At 40.6% G+C, this 20,446-nt stretch overlaps 1 long non-coding RNA gene across 1 annotated transcript in view; it reads left to right on the forward strand.

Annotated features, from left to right (window-relative positions):
• Window positions 1-1,583: 1,583 nt before the first annotated feature.
• Window positions 1,584-20,446, forward strand: part of LOC109145039 — a 42,323-nt gene continuing 23,460 nt past the window's right edge. The window contains exons 1-2 of the long non-coding RNA XR_005604728.1: window positions 1,584-8,877; window positions 11,575-14,938. This is a non-coding gene — a long non-coding RNA (uncharacterized LOC109145039). The remainder of the gene's footprint in view (window positions 8,878-11,574; window positions 14,939-20,446) is intronic.

Genomic DNA, 20,446 nt, shown 5'->3' on the forward strand with positions numbered 1-20,446 from the left:
TATCCTTCTCACTTCCAGCTGGGAAATTGAAATAAAACAAGCTTTTATTTATGTATTTGTTTTTTATTTTGCCTCGTGTGGTTGTTGTGGGCTAACTTTGTCATCTCTACTGCAGTTTGTGTGCAAATGACATCTGAAATCAAGCAGTTTAATTGCAAAAATGAAGAAACAGAAAAACACCGCACAAAAGCACCAAAAATATATGGAAAAAGCCACTCATTTTACAGTGTCCATGACATGACATCCACTAATGCAACATTTGCCAAATGGGTGGGAAAATTGGTAGGGAAAGGAATGTCATTTCATGGTCCAAGCTGGGTATTACAAGTAGCTTGCCTTTCAGATTTGTACCTTTCATCGTCAGAGCTGTCAGGCTCCAGGCACAAGCTTCTGCAGTAGTGGGCCAGCCTTAGTCAGGGATAATCTGGCTTCACATCGAACTGAGACTCTTTTTTTTCCCTGGATGATGTACATTTTTTTTTTTCTCTTCAAGTACTGGAGCATTATTTTTGAATTTAAAGTCTTTCAATAAAGGGCAAGGGGAGGGAAAGTTTAAAACTGTGAGGGTGATGAGGCACTGGAACATGCTGGCCTGAGAAGCTGTGGATGACCCATCCCTGGAAGTGTTCAAGGCCAGGTGACTGAAAGGTGAATATTTGTCCTAGTTTGTACAGAGCAGAGCCCTGTGTAACTCAGGTCAGTTTGGAGGGGAGGAGAAGGCTGGTGCCAAATCTGCCTCTGGTTTGAGTTGCATGTTGTCCAGTTCTTATACTAATATGTGATAACACCCACTTTGTTGGTTTTGGTATTATCAGCAAAATGTGTCAGGCGTTTTGTGGTAAAATGATCTTGGTTTGACAAAATCTGTTGGGATTTTTTCAAACTCTGCTCTTTCTGCTCAATGTTTCTGTGCCCTGTGGATGCACATGGACTATACTCTGTAAAATTATTCTAATGGTAAGTAGAGTGTGGATGGGATAAGGAAAGGAAGACTTTGAAGCAATGTGTTATAAGCTCATCAAAAGCTTGGAGCCTGATAAAGTTTCCATTTTAAAAAATAGGGTAAATTCTAGACATTTTATTCCAATTTGGGATGAAACTGAATCAACATTTTAACATCTTCTATGGTGGCTGGAAAATCTTGTTGACCAAAGAAAATGGCCTAAGTATGATGGCATTGTTACTTTGGTAGGAAGGGAAAGAAAATTAAATCAAAATTATTGATATTGCAATCAGTATTGCTTCAAAGACCTCAGGACCCAGTGCCTCCACAAAAGAAACTTGGAGAAAGACCTCTTACTTACAATTGACTCTCTGAATCTGTCTCTTACCAGGAGCCTGGGGAAGTAAAGCCAGTAAGTGAGGGTGGTTTTTAGGTTGCCAGTTCCAATGTCCTGGTTTGATTGCATTGGTAATTGGGGTGCAAGAATGGGGCAGGATTTCCCAGGGAGTTGTGTGAGACCCTTGTGCACCTTTTTTTTTTTTTTTATAATACACTTCAGCCTTTTGAAAAGTAGATTTTTTTTTTTTTTTGAGAGGAAATACAGGATTTTGGTTTGCATTTTGAAACTTGTCTTCTCTTCCAAAGGAAAACTTGGCACTGTGAACCTGCTAACTCCAGCAGGCATCCAAGACATGCTTTGGAGAAGGTGATTATTCTCTGTCACTGGGGCAGGTGTCTTTTCCTGTGAAGATTTTTGCTGCCGTTAAGGAGTGATGTCCTAAAGGGGTTTGTATTTTTAGCAGCTGTGATTTATGTCCTGTGGGCTGTCTTTAAATCATGCCTCAAAGAGGGATAGGTTATTTTACAGAGAAACCCATAAAGTAATATATGCTTCTGGTGTGACTTTCTTTAAAGCTGTGCATTAATTCCTGAGAACTGAGGTCAGCCTGCCTGTGCTGAGATCGCAGAACAACATTTTCATACTGGGGCTTATTTCATGCTGATGTGAGAAGCAGGGAGTAATATTTACCATATGAAGATACATAGTACTATTAATAATAATGATAACAACCAGTTAATACTAATGCAGTGCATTTTAAAAATTATTCATTTTTTCTTAGTCTCAGAGTACTTAAGAAGACCTCCAATGTACAGGGAAAGCAAGGGGAGTGCTAATGACAGTTCAGGTTTTGTAGGGATCAGTATCCGCCTCTGGTACATGTACAAACCTCTGGTTGCAACGTGGTGGAAAGCTGCTGGCTTTGGAGTTCTTGCTTTTGACCTGGAAATGTAGTTGCTCTCCTGGTCTAGAGACACCTCTGCAGGATGGGGAACCCTCTGAATTTTCCTCTCTCTCCTCAGCTTCTGTAAGTAGCGATGCAGATCAAACTGAGAGTGGAGAGGAGTGGCCTATCTGTGACTTCACTGTGATATTTCCTCCACTCCCAGTACTCCATGCAATGTCATAATTTACAGCTCTCCACAGTCTGACCAGGACATAAACCTTCTTCCATGGTGATGATCTGTAGGTAAGCTGTAGACACTAAAGCTTAGTGATGTGTACTTCTCAATGGTGTTATCCTGGCGGTTCTGATTCAGCAAATAGAACTTAGGTCGTGATGGGTTTAAGAAAATGGTGATGTTAAGACACATACGGAGGAGTATAAGAAGGCTGTAATTTTTTTGTGTGTAACTATGGAGGCATGCTTTGGTATAAGAGAATTGCTTTATAAATGAAGTTGTAAGAAACATTTAAATGTCAAGTATCCTTCATCTCATTCATTCAAATGCAGAATATTTATGAGGACACTGTTAATAAAGCATCTTTGGCTCTCTGACCAGAGAATGGACTTAGGCAGGGAATTTGACAGTGGAAAGGACTAAGAAAGTGAGAAAAGGATGTTTTCAATGAGTTACTTTGAATTTCTCTTGCATGCACTTTTCTTTTAAAGGTTTTGTGAAATGCTCCAGCAATTTGCTAAGTATTAAAGGGAACAATGAACAGGGCCCTCTTTTTACAAAGACGAAGGAACAAGGATTTGAAGATTTTTCAGATTGCTTCAAAAATAGCTGGATGAAGATGGACATTACAGCAAATGAAATATTTAACTGGAGTGACCCTCACTGAAGTGATGTCAAGGGTAGTAAGTAATACAATTGTCACACTGTATGTAATCACTCCTTTGTAAGCTACTGAGGCACAATTATTTTAAGTAAATTGAAATGTCTGATAGGCACAATGCTGTTTTTCTTTAGCTAAAAATAGTAACATCAAATACTTATTTAATCTTTAAAATGTTTCAGGCTTTTAACACCCAGACTGGGTAATTTCACTCTTTTGGTTTTTTTCTTTCTAGCTAGTATCTTTGCTCTGAAGCTTTCTCAGGGTACAAGTATTTACCAGTTTCATCTCAAATGATGAAGTTATTAGCCACTTAAGTTGATTATCTCCCTGAAAAGATTAAAGAGGTTTCATTTTTTGAATGGCACTCTTGAGATTTGGCTCAAGTGTTTGTGATTTGGAGTAGCTGTAAAATTGTTGTAAGAAATAAGACTCAGTAAAAAGCTTCTAAAATACCCAGACATCCAGGAAGCAGTTTTAGGTCCTGAGTTTCTCTTGCTGATGCAGACAGCAAATACTGCACTCCTTGTCCGGGAGTGGCAGTGTGGTCTTCTGCACAGCCCTTGGGTTTTCCTTCTATGTCTAGGAATATGTCAGGAAAAATGTCAGGAAGGTGCCATATGTCTTCAGCACAGTCAGGGTTTGCTGTGAGAGTCACTGAGAAAATGCTTGTTGTAGAGTCTTCCCCTCCAGACCTGTTCTTCTTAGGCCGTGCTATCTGAAGGCCCTTTGGATGGGACTTGCAGGAGCTGAGTCTAAATGCCTTTTCTCTCAGAACTCTGGACTTTACTATTATGTGTGGCATCCCAAATCCTTCATCTTTAACCCTGATGTTCCACTGGATTATTGTATTTCAGCCTTTGAAAGATTTTATTCTTTTCATCAAGCATGCACAAAAATACTGTTGAAAGTTCCACTCAGTGTCAACGCTATTGGTTCTTCCAGTTTGCCGCCAGGGGTGCAGCTCAGAACTGCTTTAGATGGATCAAGGAAGATGCCCAATTACTAGTTAATTTTCTCCTTAGATGTTCAAAGACGAGTCCTCTTGTACATCAGCATAATTTAAAAAATATTTTTCTTAATTAATTATTCTAAAGCTCTCTTTGCTTATGAAGCTCTTGCTACCCTTTTGAATCCAATTATTTATAAGTAACATGTTTAGCACATATTCTTGGGGGAACCAAGCTCTGTAAGTCAGACACTGGTGTTTTGGTGTTGGTCCAGTGCCCAGTCTCAATGCCTGTGAAATTGCCTGAAAACTCTTACAATAAGTTTCCTGAATATGCCCACAGTGAGCTGGAAAACAATGGTGTCTCACTGATGGATTTACCAGGGACTAACTCACCATGCTGCCCTCCTCCCTTTGGCAGCAGGTATCAGAACTTTGAGCTGTGACTGTAAAAGAAAGAAACATCACTGCCTGAGCTTGAAAAAAAGGAAAATCTTAGTGACAACCTTCACAGCATTTGATAGCTTCTTTCCTCAGGGGCCCCATCACCAGTGGAGAGGTGCAGTGCCAGTCTGCAGAGCAAGTTCTGTCACCACAGCAGAGTCCCTTGATGTCCTTCTGGGGACTCCATCTGAAGGAAGGACAGGAGCTGCTATGTTTGCTCAATAGAAGAGAGTTCCCTTTAAGAATCACAAGGAATGCAAGGACCAGCAGCTCTCCCTTGAACCTTTGCCCTTGCGTTGTGGACCTTTTGTGATTCCTGTTTTCAAGTTAGCATGAAACTTACAGGTCAGGTGGGAAGTCTCCTCCCTGATGAGTACTGAGCTGGCAGCTTCTGAGCTTTTGGTATCAGAAGCAAAGTTGCTGCTGACTGACCAGACTTGGAGTGTCTCCTCTTTACCTGTGCAGCGCCTGTGACAGACCCCACAGAAGGGTCTGTGGGCTTTGTGTGGCTCTGGCTACAAAGGCCAGTGCCTGACCTTGATGAGCTTAACAAACCCAGATCCTCTGGTATCTTAGTGTGACCCTGATTTACAGGGCACTTTTAAGCCCTACTATCCTGATTCTTACAATGTCCTGACTAATCAGATTAACCCCAAATCTCGAGCTTATTCTTTCTACTCATAGGTAAAGAATACCATTTTTCCTGAGAGAAATTATTTTCAAATACCCATTTATGAGCATGAGTTGAATAACTGAAAAACAGTTACAGTTTCATCAGAGAGAGATGGGTTATTAAGGTGGAAATTGTTAGATAGCAGTATCATTTGATTTCAGGGCAGTATATGCTGCTAGGTTCTGAGTTTTTTCCCTAAAGTTGAAAATGTGTCAGATTTCAGCCTGGATCCTTATTATCCAGATGGAAGTCTCAGTCTTATGCTACCACAGATTTTGCAAGCTTCTCTTACAAGCATATTAAAGCTCTAGTGTTGCCATATTTCATTTGGCAATAATTATGTCCTTTGCCTCTCTTCTGGATAATATTTAGCTATTATTACTTGCTACTGTTCTGCTGGGAGCGCTAGTTTGCATTTAATTACGGATCACTTGCAAATAGCCTATATGGCCCTGATTCAGCAAACACTTCTAGCAGGTGTGTAATTCTAAAGCATTTAAGTTCCATGTAGCTCACATCCTCTGTTATATTTTGTGCCTGGCATGCACTGATTGCATGAACCCTAGATCTAGAAAGTGTCTCCATGCAGGTAGGGACTGTTGCACATTGTTCTGGCTCCATGACCTTGTAGGCGTGATGCTGAGGCCACTGATTGCCACACATGTCATACTGTAAGGTATCCCCTTAAATGGCTCTGAAACTGCACCTGGCAACCCATTAGCATTAGATAGAACTCTAGGACTTTTAGACTTTTTAGAAGGGACAACAGCTTTTTGTCAGCTTAGGACAAAGCAGAGCCCTCTATCCTGCATGCTTCCTTGGCTCAGTATAAATTTTACTAAGAATCTCTATACCAGAAGTAAAACTTGGCTAAATGACCTACCAGGCAGCAGGACATGCCAGGCACATTCACAATATTGTATGATTTAATTGGCTAGTTGGAAATGCATAATAAAATACAGGGTGTTTGAGTTATTACTTAGCTGCCTATGTAATTACTTCTGTTTAATATTTAATTGTGTTGATCTTTCTGTCTTGTCTTTGTTCCACACAGAAAATAGATCCCCCTTTTTGTCTATTCACAGGCACTGGGCTACTGCGTAGAGGGCATTGCAGCTAATCTTCCTGATTGTTCAAATGTCACCGTAAAATATTTAGCATCTTGATAACTCCAAAGCTATCAAAACAGATTGGATGGTAACAATTAAAATTATGCTAACATTACTAAAACAGATATAACGGAGTGATGCTTGTTAAGCACTTAATGATCCCTTTCTCCAAGGAATTCCATTTCAATTTCTTTATGCTGCCTGATTGCTTTACTGCATCCTGCAGGTTTTGTGCACTGCTGCTCTGTGTAATACATATTCAAACCCTTCTCTGAGCTCTCATCATGCCAATCAAGGATGCAAATGAAGTCTGTATGACTGTGTGATCAGAATTTCTTGCTTGTTTGCAAGCCTGTAAATAATGGAGTGAATAAGGATCTGATGTGTAACAGTATAAAAGTAATCAGACCTTGTATCTGGCTTCTAGTAAACATCAGTATGGCCCTGATCCAACCACTGCTGTAATCAATGGGAGGCTTTTATTGACTTTAATGGGAGTTGAATTAGGCCTTGTCTGAGGCTTGAAAATTCAGCTGCAGCTATTGGGGCTGATCCTTGGCTGGTGTAACCTGGCTTTGTGCTCCTGGAAATCAGACAGCTGATCTGCCTCGCCCTGCCGAGGATGTGGCAGGCAGCACCCTTCCCTGAACTACTGTCACCCTGCACACACTCCAGTTTTCTGTGTCAGGGGAGCTTTGGGCTTTGCTTCATTCAGCTATTCACTTATGAGCTTAAACTGCTCTCTGAACAGTGTTTGAAATGTGTAATTATCGTTAGAAAAATGTTTTACTTGAAAGGGATTCTAACAATCATTATTTTGAACTTTAGTTTTTTGATATTTTCATTGTTTATAAAGGAACAGTATCTATTCCTTTTGCTTTCCTTTGCCTACGAGGGAAAAATGAGCCTAATTAGCAAAACCAAAAATAAACTAAGTTGATCAGAAAAGCAGTACTTACAAATTTGCAGACCTTCCCTTGCAAATGCTGATATGAGTAATTATAAAGGCTTTATGAAGTGTCCTTGCTTTGCAGTTTTGTGTCGATGAATGGGTAGAGAAGACAGTAACTCTGTGTGGATGAAAGGCTTTTAAATGCAACTTTGTGGATCATCTGTACTATGGACCACTTAGAGCTGTGATACCCGTCCTGTTTCTCAAGTACTACAATGAGTGTAAAAGACTTCGTGAAATTCTTTGAGCTGATTCTTATTCTGGGCTCTCTGTTTGAAAGGATATAGAAAATACATCCTTTGGGAAGTCTTCTGGCCAGCTGAGCTCTCCAAGGATAAGCTTGAAAACATGTTAGATTGATGTTCTGGAGCAGCTCCAAGAAAGCTTGGCCAGTGTGTGATGGCAACTGCACCTACCCTGAAATTCAGGGAGGGAAATGTGGGCCTGCCTCTGGGTTGTGTATGTGTTTATAGGCTCACCCTTCAACAGTGACAGTCAGCAGAGTTGCTGTATCCTCCAACAGGGTGAGGGTGATCTATGCCAGCTGAAAATCTGGGTCTCCACATCCTTATGCATGCAGAGACACCACTGGTTGGCTTTTGCTGAGTTTTTTTTTCTCATTTAAGTGTTATTTCCAACAAAAGGCAGTGGAAGCAACTTAGATGCTGGTTTTTCAGCAACAGATTTGTCCTGTGTGTAGGGAGGTACTTGGCTGTGTTGGGAAGCAGGATACAACCCCATGTCACCCCTCAGCAGACTGGGTGGTGGCAGTACCTTGGCTTTTCTGCTCAGCCTGGGAGTCAGCTGGGGCCAGTGCTTGGCCAGGTGACCCTCTGCCCACAGGACACCTGGTGTGCTCTGGATCCCACCCCCCGTGGATCCCACCAGCTTTTTCCATGTTCCTAACAGACCTGTTTGCTTCCTTGCGAGGTTAAGGTGCCTTTACGGGTCCTGCTGGCAGTTCTGGTCCAGACTTGTGTAGAAAGAATCTCCTTCCAAAAGGTCTAAAAATGCCTCAGAGTTTTAAGATTCATGTGAGAAACCCCACTTCAATCTGGCCATTAAACATTGCTATGAATAAATGCTCTGCTGCTCCAGTTTTCAACAGAAAGGCTTCTTTGCCTGGCACTACCAGGCTCATTCTCCTTTTCAGATCTAAGTTGGAAAACAGAAGGTTCTGCTAGTCTTTACAGGGTTTAATTTCTCTTTTGTTTTATAAAATCCTGTCTTTGGAGATGAGTTCCATAATAACCCTCTTTTAAAAACAGTGTTTGCCACTTAGCTCTTTTCCATTTGGAGGTGTTTTATTTACAGTAAATTAAAGCAAGAAGGTAAAGTGTTTTCTATTTTCCTATGTTCTGTATTCATAGGCTTTAACAAATGCCTTCCATCCCCTTCTTGTGTTCATTCAACATCAAACCATGCAGGAGTAAGTCAGGGCTCATCCTTCTGCCATGCTATGCTCTTCTTGATCATTCAACTGAAACGTATTTGTTTGTAGGTGAAAACTACCACTGCTTTTTCTTGTTTCTCTAGTGACTTTGGAGTTGCACCTTTTCTCTTTTGTTTAAGGGTTCCAGTTCATGGTGATATTTAAGAAAAAAAGCTGAACTCAGCCAAAACACAGAAGAATTGAAGAGGCCTGGTCATCAGAGGGGAAGAATATAGCCTGATAAGTCTGCAGAGTAAGTAAGGTTGTAGAGATGCGTCACTTTATTTTAATTAAACATCTGTGCATTCTCACCGACTTGTGTTCTGCTGCTTTTCTGGTGAATAGAGGGATTTCCTCAGTGATGCTGTTTACTTTTTGTTCACTCATATTTGAGTTTGCAAATTGTTTGAAAGCAATTTAACTTTTCACGTAGAAATTTCATACAGGTGAAGGCTTTTCTGTACTAGGGAAAACGTGAACAGAATTTACATTGCAATGTTGATTTTAAAGTCCTAGAGTGTGGGATGCTCTAGAACTGCCTGTTGCCAATGTGTGGAGCAGTTCTTCCACCTGTTTACCTTCTCATTTTACACTTTTTTTTTTTTCCCCAGATAGATATTTTATTTCCTCACATCTATTTCCTGAAGAGTTCATTCTCTTTCCCATCAGCTCCCAGTATCTGTTTGTCTTTCACCTCCTCGTGGGACTCTGCTTAGTACCTCTCCCTGACCCAGTCTGTTTGGTCTTGCTCTGCCACTGTTAAAAGTTCAGGCCACAAAGACTTTGCCCTTGTCATGTTCATGTGCAATTAGCACAGAGTGCCAGACAGGAGCTGCAGCTCCGGCTGCTGCTGAGGGCGCTGGGAGCCCGGCCGTCGAGTTCAGGGGGGTTAGCATTTGGGCACATCAGGGCCTTTCAATGCAGCGTAGCTTGCAAGTAATTTAGAATATTAGATGGACAAACATGTCATGATTAAGTCCTTAGAAGCCTGTAAGAAGCTGTTTTTACACAGCCATTCCTGGTGTGTTGAGATTAACCGTCCTGTCAGACTGGGCGTGTGTACACTTCCAGGCAGGAGCTGACCTCTCCAGCAGCTGTAATTAGAAACAATTCTCAGATTTATATGATGAGTTTTATTTCACAGGGTGGACATACAGTCCACACAGAGAAGAAGTTTTTTTTCACAAATTGAACTTGTTCTCTCAAATGCAACTATATCTCCAGCTGTCTTTAGAATACCCTGCACTGTCTGTGAGTGCTGTAAAATGACTGCAAGCTTATAAATTCACCTTTTTGCAGTTATTAAATGTGCTTTACTCATTCCAGCCTGTTGCTGTGGAAGTAGGTACAATATAGAAACCTTGGCACTATGACAGGCAATTAAAATACCAAGATGTTTAGCCATGTATGAGTATTTTCACACAGTGAGACCTCTAAGCTTAGCCTGGTGCTGACATTGTTAATTATTGAATCAATTGCATGAGATGAGGTTGACAGGTGTAATTATATATTTCTATGGTGATTATGTATGACCTGTCATAGAGACCAACATGCCTGTAACTTTGCACTCATTTAGTAGTCATTTATTGAGTGAAGTATTGGAGTTGGCATGCCGTTTACAAGGGAAGGAAATGTAAAACAAAACAGAAGTCCATTTTGAAATATAATTGATTCATTAAACCATTTACCAATGCTTCATTTTAGTACATGGAAGTATATCTTTCCGTATTTCCTACAGATCTCTCAGTTATTTAAGCATATTCTTGCACCCTGACTTTAACAAAAGAATAAAACTCACGCAACGAGTTAATGAGAACCTGGGTCTCAGGTCTTCTGCTGCCATATGCTGGGAGAGGTTTGGGGAGCTTGCTGGGACCATCTGAATATGGACCGTTTAAAAATATTTGGCTTACTTGTTAAAGAGCTCAGAATCTTTCAAAATAACCTCCTTTCTATGCAAACACATCTGCACAATCTTCTTCTTTGTAATAGCTGTTCTTTAATGTGTTAAAAATTATACAAATATTTTTGGAATTCACTGAAGTGAACTTGGGCTGGTGCTGGAATTCCTCATTCACTTTTCCAGATAAAAATTTTTCTATGTAGTGACATCACACAAAACTTTGCTGTATTATTTCCCATGTAGTTCTCCCTGGTGTTATGTGCCACCCTGATGATGTGAATGAAAAGACTCTGTTTCTCAAAGTGAGAGGAGGCAGAGAGAAATTAAATATTGCTCTCAGTTTATTAAGAGGTCCTTGGACTTGGTTGAAGTCAAGCAAACAATTTGACTTACTTTCCTTAACCACATCTCTCTGCAATATAACTATTGCCTTATTCACAGAAATTTTGATGTGTAAGAGCTATCTGAGGTGGGGTAAAAATAAATTTGGGTTAGTACCAACTTTTGTTTGATTTTAAAGATTAGACTGTCAGCATTTTTTACAATAGCAGTAGGTATGAGAGTAGTTGCTGCTTCAAGATGGGAGTCTCATTTTCTTCCTTATCACTGTGGGCTCCTGGTGGGGATTTAGCTGAATGATGAATATTTAGAAAACTGTCCTTTGGAATCAGGAATTAAACTAGGTTCAAAGGCCAAAAAGTGGATGCAAACCTAAACTTGGAAAGTTTCATCCCAAAGTTTGGAAGAACCATTTTTCTCCAGTCTCATCTGCCTAGAATACGTTGGTCGTAAGTTTTCTTGTAGGAAGCATTTGGGTTAATAGCTGGCTTTCTAATCATGTGCTTCGAAAGACAGCTTTTGTGGCTGTTCCAGAAAACTTCCCAAGCATGGAATAAAATGCATGCTGTTCCAAAAAAAATATGCTGAATAAAGTGATGTCTGGTGAGTTGCATTTTTGTTTTTCTATCACTAAGCTAGAGTTTGAGGGCTTTTTAATAAAATTATTATTATTTTTTGTTTTCTTGTAATGAAATTCCGTTCAAGTAGAAGAATATTTGATGTTGGAAGAGGTCTCTGGAGATCATCTCATCCAACCTGCCTGCTCAGAGGAGAGTAAATTGGAGAAGGTTTCCCAGGATCATGTCCAGTTGGGTTTGGAATATCTCCAAGGATGAGGAGAGTTCACTTTTTTAGGTGTCCTATTCCAGTGATCAATCACTCTTACATAAAAGTTTCTTATGTTTCAATGATATTTGCTGTATTTTGCTGTATTTGAAAGGCATTGCCTGTCTTTCTTTCACTAGACACCATGGAGAAGAGTCTGGCTCTGTCCTTTCCTCCTCCCATCCATTTATAAAATGGGTAGAATTCACTCCATGTGGAACAATCCCAGTTATCTCTGCTTTTTCTGTCAGATGGTCCCTTGCAGTCTCTGGGACAATATAGAGGAGAAATACCCATTTTCTCTGTGACTGAGAAATCTGTTTTTGGGGGGGCTGAAGAGAGGAGCAGGTTGGAGACACTGTGATAGAGCAGATGGTGGTGGGGGAGCTGCTGATGCATTTCAGTGAAGTCCTTTAGAGCCAGGAACTGCCTGCACAGTGAGGGTGGGATCAGTCATCTTTTGGACAGAGATGAGTTGGGAGCTCAGGGCCTGATGAATACCAACGGCCTAAGGCAGACCTGAAAATTTATAATAAAGAACTGCAGTGGGCATGAGGAAAAAAGGAGGGGGGCATCAAACGGAGCTTCCTGGCATTGTTTGTCCCACTCATTTCATTTGCCCCAGCAATGTGCCTCCCTGGTGTTATGGCAAACTGCTTCCTCTGAGCAGCTTGGCTGCCTCTTCCCAGATGGACTGCACACCTCATTACCAAAGAGGGGGTAATGTATTTTCCTAATCTGCAGTTTTAATGCCCTCCTGGATAGCCCTAAAACCAACCAAATGCTGTGTGAAGGAAATAGAGCGCAAGCCTTGACGGGCCACTCAGGACCACACATCCCCTTGCTGTCATCACAGCACGGCCAGCTCAGAAGCAGCAGTGACATTTACTCAGGATAGGATACGAGCAAAGGGGAGAATTTGCTTTTCCCATGTACACTTTCTATTCTCATACACTACTTATTTCTGACTTTAAAGTAATTCTCTGTGTTTTATTCCAGCCTTGACCATGTGGATCCAAGTGCTCCCATAACTCCTGTTGATGATGTTCTAACATGATACAGCCATAAACTGGATCTTTCTTTTCTTCTAATGTACCCTTTTTAATTATCTAAAGACTAAACTTTTGAATACCACTTCTCATTTGCATGCTGGATTTAAGGCTAGAAAGCAAGTTTGCTTATTTAATATTTGCTTTGATTTGGTGATTAGTCATTGTTCTTAATGATTTTTTACCATTTCCACATGAGTGATCAGGAAATGAACAGCTGTCTCACACTTTCAGCAAGTTAAAACCAGCCTAACTATGGTATTTCCTTATTGACTTTTTACTTGCCCCCGTGCAGAATGTTTTAAGATGTTGCTTCTCTTGAGTCGCCCACCTCACAGCTTGAGTAATGCCACAGCTTTTAAAAATGTTTCCCTTCTGACTTGCCAAGGCGATGAAGACAAGTAAAGTCATCCAGCATAAAAGGTATACACCAACAAAACATGAATTGAAGGTGTGGATCAAATTGCAATCCAAACAAGAAGAATATTAGAAGCAGTTTTGGAGACTGAGGAGACCAGTCCTGTGGCACACATCTGCAGTGAGAAATAACACCATCCTGGGATCCTGTGTGATGTTTATACACTGACAGCAAATCCTCTTAAAAAAGTAAAAATAAATGGCTTGCTGCCCCTTTTTTTTGCTGATGTTTTCCTTTTATCTTTTCATTCCTTTTCAAATTGGTAATGATTTTAAATTGCTCCTCACCACAGAAAGTGCTGTTTTCCAAGAGCAGTGATTTGATTCTTGTAATCTTATTTATTAGTTAAATCCAATAAGTACCCAACCTATGCTCTAAATGCCTTTCAAAAATACACTAATAAACACGCCTTGATTGCTTTTTGATTGAATTGCAGATAATGATATTTATATCATCAGTGAGTTAAGTTAATCAGCCTTCCTATAGGGGCGTTTCCAGCACAGACACTCCACTGTCTGTCTGCTTGCAGACATGAGATGAGGATGAGCTTTCTCTGTACCCCTGCAATCTTGGGCTTTTGGGGCTTTAACAGATTCGCTGCAATTATTTGACTGATAGGAGTGTTGTGACAGAGATTTATTTGTGCAAATAGTAAGTGTTGCAGAGTCAGACCAGAAACTGCTGGGGCTGGTGTAATTCGTGGTGCTGAGCAAAGAAGAATGGTGTGCAGGTCTTTTCACTTCATGTGCTTTTTGTGCATGTTTTTAGATGTGAATCCTGGTTTCTTTGAAGTGGCATTTTGTCCTTAAGCATTAGGATTTGGGCACTGCAAAGCTGGATTGGAGTCATCACTGGATGCAACATGGCTGATTTTGCAGCACCTGTATGTGTACCTCGTTTCTGGTGGGTTTGAAGAGAGATTAGTAAAGAACTGAATGGAACTGTGATACTCCTGTCAGGGCTAGGAAAATGCCCAAGAAATATCCTGGAAGGCTTTTTGCTTAGCTAGCTGAAGAGTGACACAGCAAGAGAGAAGACACGGAAATTCCTCTGCTTTACATGAGTGTGTTTTAAAAGGCTCCTGAGCCTTCTCTGAAGCACAAGGCAGCATTTTCTGCTTGGGTGACACAATAGCCGCAGAGTTCTCCAGAAACTGGCATCTTTTGACCCACGCTGGAGGTCAAACCGAATCTAACACAGGCAGACCACATTCCACAAGGGTGGTAATCGCTGGTGTTCTCGGCATGGGGTACGCTAATAGGAAAACAACTGCGATGTGGTGTGGCTTTCTAAATCTTACAGCTCCTGAAAGGTTACATCAGTTCCAGAGGAGAAGAAATAAAGTACTTTGCAAATGTTGCTGCAGGAAGATTTTCTCTTAGTAGCCAAACTTAGATGCTTTCTTGAATTTATTTTATTGTTTTAGTCAGTGTATTAATGGCATGATGGTTCTTATAAAATCTGTTGCTAGCCAGTTGCTTCAGTCTATTTAAAAACTTAAAGTAATTTAAAATCAAAGGGAATCTTTGTTTAACTGGCAGACAGCTGAAGGATGAACTCTTAACATCACCCTGTTACATCCTGAGCTGAAGTGGGAAGGCAGCTTACAGTGGCATGGGCACTGAGCTGGGAGTAGGCTGCTGCTGTAGCTGTGTTACACTGATAATACCTCTTAATCCGTCTTTTGAACTGACTGATAATGCATCAAACCTAGTCACAGCCTGTAGGTGACATAATACTGTTCTCGCAATTTGTGCTCTTCAGCAAAGGTGACCCCCAGGTAAGACCAAACTTTTTAGTTTTAAGGCTGAAGTTTCAGCTGCATCTCTGACTTGCTGAGAACTGGAAGTGCTGCCTGCCTTCTTCTGATTTAAGGGCTCGTGACTTCCACTTCAGATGGTTTGGATGTGATAGCACAAGGCTAATGCATTCTTACAGCTGCCTTGTCTTGCTGCCGAGCTGGGGTGTAATTGGACTAGTTTTTCAGTGGTTCAGATGTCAGCTGGATGTGGGCTGAAGTTCACTGCCACGATTTATTTCAAAGGTTTTCAGAGCTGGGCTTCTGGGCCTTATTTAGGTATTGAAGTCAGTGCAGTGATTTTTTTCAGTGTATTCACAGTTGATTCAAAGATCTGGGGGGAACTGTTGGGAGATGTGTGACCCATGAAGCCCTGATTCTGTGTACCTCATGTAGCAGAGCTAGAAGGATTTGTCCTGAAGGTTAGGAAGAATATTTCTCAGGGCCAATGCTGAATGCTCCTCTCAGCTTCGTACAAATTGCGAATTAGGAACTCCGAGCACTTTTATTTCTAATGTGTTTTTTTCATTTGACTTGAAAATATTACTGTGAATGTTCTGACCAGCCACTCTACTCTTTTAATTTTTTTTTCCCCTGAAAGAAAAGGGAGCTTTTAACATGCTCTCATGTGGCTCTGATTTACACTAGAATTTGCAAATCAAGGCTGGTGTGACTCTAATATACTGCTGTGCTCCCCCTGGGCGCATCTCTTCAGTAGATTTGGCATGGAAAGATCTGGTGACTCTGCTTGAGGACAGCAATGAATGGCAGCAGAGGTGCTTGTGATCTGCCACGAGTCCATTCTTATTTAGAAATAGTCTTTGCAACCATCACAATTGCAAAATGCTGTTTTTAAAGAGAGAAATAAATATTTAAAAGACAGATAAGAGTCTAATATAAAACAAAAATGAAACTTGGTTCTGTTTTATATCTGTCTATTGAAAATTGTACTCACAAATTTTAAATTCTTTTGAAACATAGAAATCAATATGCCAGGCTAAGAATAATCCTAGAGGTACACAACTCTGGAGCTTCTCCTTGTGGTCGCATCCCTCACTTCTTCAGTAAAGCCTGGAGCCATATACCATGACTTCTCCCAGCATAACTTGGACCTTCTCTGATCAGTACATAAACATTTTGGTTGGGAAAAAAACATCTAAAACTTCAGAGATGTCTATCCATGTTGTGTAAATAGAAATGAAATATTTTTCACATTATTGCTTTTAACTACTATGGTGAGAAGTGGTTCCAGAATCAGAGGGCAGAATCTAACACACAACACGGGTTTTGTTTTGTCTTTCTCTTTTAAAAATTACTTAGATAGTTGCAGGTAATGATTGGAGGAATGCAAATTTATGGAAACAATATGTATTGCATGTGGCTTAATGTACCTCTAGGCTCCTTTTTGAGGAGTGAGAGCTAAATAAAGTTGATGTAAAACACCACGTGGAGAAGCCCCCATGCTCCTTTTGGGATCATGCACCCGCTGCCTCTTGTGCTGCTCGGTGAGGTGAGGGATGTCGGGGTCCTGCGGCCTCAGTTTCCTTGTGGTAACCCAGCAGCTCAGGAGCTGCTCAGGGCTCTGCTGACTGATGGATTAGGTGGTTTTAGGTAAAACTCTGGTGGTTTTGCCTTGTCCTAATCCTGCCTTCCCCAAAATGAGGCCAGTGACATCAGCAGAGCAATCAGCAAGGTAAGAACTGTGTTATGCAGGAGCTCGGATGTTGGAGCAGCGAAAAGTGACAATGTGTGACTTGTGTAAGGTCTGAGGCTGCTTTGATATTTTTTTTTTCCTAAAGAGAAAGAGAACTCCCTTTGAAATGGTGTTTTTTTCTCAAAAGGATACTAAAATACAGCACTATCTCTGTGTGATCAGCAGCCACAGTAGCTTTGGTACCAAGTTCTGATGAAAAACATATTCCATTGCAACTGATCCACTACTAGAAATGTGAATCATATCACTTTCTACCAGTGGTTTTTCATACCATTCCTGGCTCTGCATAGTATTATCTTGTTTGACAAATACCCTGATATTGTATGAAATGAATGCATTATGGAATTTGCGGTGCAGCTCTTAGGAAATAAAAAGCATATTTATGAATCCTCCTTTTGCATGTGCGAAGTACGTGCCTAGATATGGACGGATGAGCAAGTAACATTGGCATGTGTTTTAAACATGTCCATGGAACTTGATTAAAGGTTAATTACCTGCCTTGAGTGGGTGCCTTGAGGGGTGTGCTTCCCCTGCAGTGAGGGAGTGCAGGGAGGGTGCTGTTCCCTCTGCTCTCCTCATTGCTCTGGAGAGGAGGCTGCATTGCTGGCAGTTCTCAGCACACCGGTAGGACCAAGTGCTGCACATCATCTGCTTCTTTCTGCCCTTTTCTGGTCTCTGGATGGACCGTGGTGATTTCTTTTGCTTCTCTGCTGTGGTAGGGGCAGATGACACAAATTCATGGGTGGGGATGGTGCATGACCATGCTCTAAGTGACCTGGCAGCTTTCTTCACATGGAGAGGTTTTGGTGCTGTCTAGGCAAGCCAGTTGGATTTGCTGATTGCCTTTGGATCTAGTGGTCTTGTGCACTTTATTTGTTTACCCATGTAAACATGTACAGCCATGTGTGTCTGACTGGACTGTGATGGCTTTATCTTTATTACAAATTGATTGACTGTGGCAACCTTGAAGGGCTTTCTGTTCCTTTATTTCTCTAAGCTTTTTCAGCATGGTCAGCTTTAACTTTCCTTACAGGCTGACCTAAAATGCCATCATATCTCCCTGAGCTGACTTGCCTGATCATAGTTTTGGCCAATAACAATGGTGAGTGTTCTTGTATCTTCAGGAAAAACACACAGAAAATGGCAAAACACCCACTGACTGAAATTTCCAGGTGAGTGAGAGCTGTATATGCACACTAGGTTTGTGCTCTGCTCAAACTTTGGAAGACCTATGAAGCATCCAACTGGCAATGATGATACTGGCACTGAAGGACAGGCTTTTGTGTTTTGATGATTGGGGTTTTTTTCTTTTCTGTCAGATACGTAAATCTTCAGTTAATTCTACTTCCATCCATGTAAAGGTTTATGGAGTTGCTCAAAGCTTACAGTCTGTTTATGGTATTGTGGTGATGTTACAGGGACTAAAGGTGGGTTGTATTTCCCCATCCCTATCTCTGCCTTCATACCTAATTTGTTAATTGTTCCTAACTGTTCAAGAATCTTCAAGTTCTAAATTTCCCTGCTTTCACAGTAACTGATAGTAAGAACACTGACAAATAGAAAACTTATTGCTTAGTCACTCGACTTGGGAGTTCTTGGAAGAAAAGGCATCTTGCTGTGGTACAGCTCAGTACCAACATCCACCACGTTAACTGTGAATGGGATCACCTGAGGTCTGTGCCATATTCCTGTACCACAAGTCCAGGTTATAACAAAACATAGATCATTGTGTCCTTTAAGTGAGAGTCCAAGTTGGGGAATTTCATCCAGCTAATCTGTTGACCTTACTCTACTATTTTTGTGACAAAGATTATTTTGTATTATCAAATGTGTTTGAAGATCCTAAAAGTAGTTTTGTTACTACAGTGTGTAGTGGATTCAAACTTTTAAATATGAGTTAACCTGCCTGGTTTTCAGTGTTTTCTAACAAAACAGAAGGAGGAGGTGTTTGTGGATAACTAGAGCTTATCGAGGCTCTTTATAGCTGCCTGAAAACAGAGGCAAAAATATCAGTGTTTTTCAATCTTATGTTTATTAATTTTTTTTTTTTTTGGCTTATCCTCCATATGTAGCTGACTCTGCATATCTTCTTATAAAGAATAAGCATTTTGGGGGGTGTTTTTGTTTGTTTGTTTGCTTTTCTGTTATAAAAATGGTGGTAGTTTTAAATATTTTCTGAGCCAAAGGTCTTATTTAACTTTGTGACCTAGGTGCAATTTAAAGTGAGTTATGATATTCTGTGGCTTCTTAGATTTTGGCTCACAGTCTTTAGATGCTTTCATTCCCACACCTGCTATCCATTAGGAGACCTCCTTCTGTGATCTTTCATCATTCAGAATATACGATGATTTTCTTAAACACTTGAGCTAATTGGGAGTGACTCTTGCTTTAATATATATGGCAGTATTTGTAAATAGCAGACGTTGGGCAGGCTTGAAATAAATACATGCAATTTGGCAGGAATTGTTAAAAAATGCAAAGCTACTAAACATTTAAATGACTTACAGAGGGGGCCTGTTGTACCCAGGACAGACCAAGCAGACCCTGCTCCTTGAAGAGCTTGCTGGTACAGTCTCAAACGCTCTTCATTACAAGAGAGATCTGTTGATGTCAGTCCTTGTCCTTCAGCCTGCTACCTGCCTCCACACTTTAATAGCAAAGTTTTTGATAAAAGAGCATCATTTTTGTGTAATATAAATAAATCCCTCCTAATGTAAGGTCCCAGTTACTGTGCACACTGCTCTGCAGAGCAGCGTGAAGAGATGGAAATGGCTTTGGGCCCTTTAAAATCAAGGGAAAAGTGAGAACACAGGAGTCCCACAAAGGTTTTTATGAATTTAAATAGCTGCACGTGCCCTCTCCCGGTCTTCCTTGTTGTAAGCCAAACCCAGTATTCATTGTTTTTATACTTTCTCATAACCTGACTTGAATTTCCATAGTCACAAGAGAATTCTCTCAGAACCATGAGTAGATGATTGGAAACCCCAAAATTAAAAGAAAGGCATAGTTTTGGTTAGAGCAGTGGTATCTCACTCAGTGTGAACTCTGTGTTAAAAAAACCCCGTGAAGAGGTGAACCATAACATCTGTCATGCCTAGGTAGAAAATTCTGAGTAGAGCATTGAATTGCATCCTTAAATCTGATGTGGGCTTAGGCCAGAGTTTAAATCTGTAATGGGCTGTATTGCTTTGTAGGTATGACCTTTTTCAAAGGCCACAGGACACTGAGAATGCCACCATTCCCTGCTGGATTTTCCTTGGAGATTTTTATTGTTAGCTTTAAGGAATAAGATCTGGGAAAAGAAATCTTATTTTATGAACGTTCAGGCCAATCTAAAATAGAATTGTGAAGAGGATCATGTAGCTGCTAACAGAATAGAAAGCATGTATTTTACTCACCAGGCACCAATGTAACACAATTTTTGCAGGGTGACTTTGACCCAGTAACTATTATGATCTCTCTTGTGAAGGAGTATTTATGGACTCTTAAATGCTTATAACATTTGGCTGCTGTGCACACAAACTGATTCCTCATGCTAAAAAAAATCCTTGAATTTTCTTCATGGTTAAAGTGCTGCTCCCTGATCAGATGTTCCTTCAGCCCCCATGAACACGGAGTTCCCTGTGAGAAGTCATAAATTGATTTATCGTTTCTGGCTTTCTTAGGGGAAGAGTCATTAACTTGGTTACTGTTGAAGCCAAAACCTGCAAAACTTTTTCAATTGGTTGAAACAATAATAAATGTTTCACAAATAACTAGCTTGTGTCTAGACCAGA

The sequence above is a fragment of the Corvus cornix genome, chromosome 4A, assembly GCF_000738735.6.
Source record: "Corvus cornix cornix isolate S_Up_H32 chromosome 4A, ASM73873v5, whole genome shotgun sequence".
In the NCBI taxonomy this organism is placed as follows: Eukaryota; Metazoa; Chordata; class Aves; order Passeriformes; family Corvidae; genus Corvus; species Corvus cornix.